Here is a 1,995-nt window from a genome sequence, read left to right as displayed (position 1 = left end):
TGACAGAGTTGAATCATCCAGGAAGATAATTTTGGTCTCACTGATGATAAAAGCAGCCAGTGTTCTGAGAGAACCATTCACATGATGTTCTTTTCAATGAATTGAGTGTTTGTTTAGCTAAATGTTGGGGTAAGTTGTAAAATGTTCTGGAGAAGTTTCTCTCTAAATGTGACAACAATTTGCACTCAAACAGACTAAAAATTAAGAAGACCGCACAGGCCCAGGCAATGCTTAGGTCTGTTCTGAATAAGGTGGCTGTGAGTCCGGACCAACTCACAGCCAACGAACACCCACAACCACTATGAAGTATTTCTTGGAATCATCTTTTGCGCCAACATTGATCTGTTTTTCCGGGAAACAGAGAGTGGATGGTAACTTCTAGGATTTTACAACCCTGTTAGAGCCTAAAGCCCAACACAGGGCAGCAGCGCACCGTGAGTGAACCGTGGTGTGGAACCCCAAATGCCCAGCTGTCTTCCCAGCCACGGGTGGACGGTCCGGTCCGGTCCGGTTCGGCAGCAATCTCTGCGTGGCTCAGTCCACCGGAGTCTCCAGCCTCCTTGGTTATGCCCGGCCTCTCTGCGAAAGACGCCCTCCTGGCTCCTTCTCATCCCGTGTGCTGCCTACCCGCCACCTTTTCTCTTCTGAGGCCGCCCCCCCCTCCCCCGCCCCCGGGCTCACCTGCGGGGTGAGGGTGGGATGGGGTTATGCCATCCTCGCAGGCCCCCAGCCTGCTGAACTCGGTGTCTTCTCAGCACCCCCCGCCCAACGTCCGTAAGGCCGCTTCCTCCAGTCATACCAGGGACCCCCAACTTCTCCCAAGCCTCCTTTTCCCAACGCCGTCTCTAGTCTTCTCGCGTCAAAGGCCTTGACCTCCGCTCCTCCCTTTCTGTCACATCCCCCGATGACTCCACCTACCAACTAGGTCCTCCATCCGGCCCCCTCCCACGTGCACTGTCCCCGCCACTGTCCACTGTCCCCGTGGTGTAAGGCACCACCACCTGCCCGGAGTGACCCTACTCCAAGCGGAAGCTCTGCGCAGGCCTTCCCCGGCTTCGCTAACATGGCCCCCAAGCCCACCTAAGGCGCCCTGTTACCCTCTCCAGCCTCGCTTCCTGCCCCTTCCCGCTTCTCTCCCGCCACTTCGGCCTCCGACATCTGTCCCCGGCGCCCCAGGTCACCTGGGGGACGTCCTGCCCTCGGATCGCCCACTACCCTCCCGGGGCCAGTCTCACCCTCCCAGATCGCTGAGAGCGGATACCGGCGACCCCACGGCCCCAGATCCTAGGCCGCCCGGAGGGGGCCGGGCCGGGCATGCGCGCTGCGGCCCCGAGAGCCCGCGGCCCGCGCGGGAGGGACCGCACCCCCGCCCCCCCGCCGGAGCCGAGAGAGCTCGGCGGTCCCCCGGGCCCGAGCCAGCGAGGCCGCGGAGACCCAGGCCCAGCGCGGGCCGAGACGCACCTGCACACCGGAGGCGGGACGGCGCAGCGGGCGGGGCGCGGAGGCGGGACCTGGAGGCCGCTGGGCGGAGCGGCTCGACCGGCCTGCCGGGCTGCAGCGACCCCTACCGGGGACCTCCCTACTGGGGACTCCGCCCCCTACCGGGGACATCCTTACTGGGGACTCCGCCCCCTACCGGGGACCTCCCTACTGGGGACTCCGCCCCCTACCGGGGACATCCTTACTGGGGACTCCGCCCCCTACCGGGGACCTCCCTACCGGGACTCAGCCCCCTACCAGGGACCCTTCCTTTGAGGGGGGCCCTGCCCCCTGAGTTTATTGTGCCAACCTGGCTGATAAACACATGTGGGGTTAATTGAAGGGCAGAGGGATACATGGCTCAAAGCTTTTAGAGATCTTGGGTCTCTTGCTTTGTGATGGTCAGACCAGGGTGCAACTGCCTGAGCCAGTTCCCTGCTTCTGCTTCCTGTGAGACATCCCTGAGGAGAAGCCACATGGACCTACGCTGATGCAGCCCTGGGTGCTGGAGCAGCC

At 62.4% G+C, this 1,995-nt stretch overlaps 1 protein-coding gene across 5 annotated transcripts in view; it reads right to left on the bottom strand.

Annotated features, from left to right (window-relative positions):
• SIRT5 (sirtuin 5) overlaps positions 1–1,995 on the bottom strand; it is a 77,010-nt gene that overhangs the window by 28,921 nt on the left and 46,094 nt on the right. Inside the window, exon 1 of one of the 5 annotated variants that reach the window (XM_045298675.1) lies at positions 1,462–1,528. The exons of 1 other annotated variant lie outside the window; for it this stretch is intronic. The gene's annotated coding sequence lies outside the window, so the exon portion shown is untranslated. Of the gene's footprint in view, positions 1–433; positions 580–681; positions 952–1,235; positions 1,254–1,461; positions 1,529–1,995 lie in introns of those variants that run through there. 3 more of the 5 variants (XM_045298676.1, XM_004715288.2, XM_045298674.1) reach the window with 3 other exon arrangements.

Source organism: Echinops telfairi, unplaced genomic scaffold, assembly GCF_000313985.2.
Source record: "Echinops telfairi isolate 266 unplaced genomic scaffold, ASM31398v2 ScPeMD7_7439;HRSCAF=8477, whole genome shotgun sequence".
NCBI lineage: Eukaryota > Metazoa > Chordata > Mammalia > Afrosoricida > Tenrecidae > Echinops > Echinops telfairi.
Note: the sequence above shows the minus strand (reverse complement) of the source record. Positions and strands in the feature narration are given on the sequence as shown.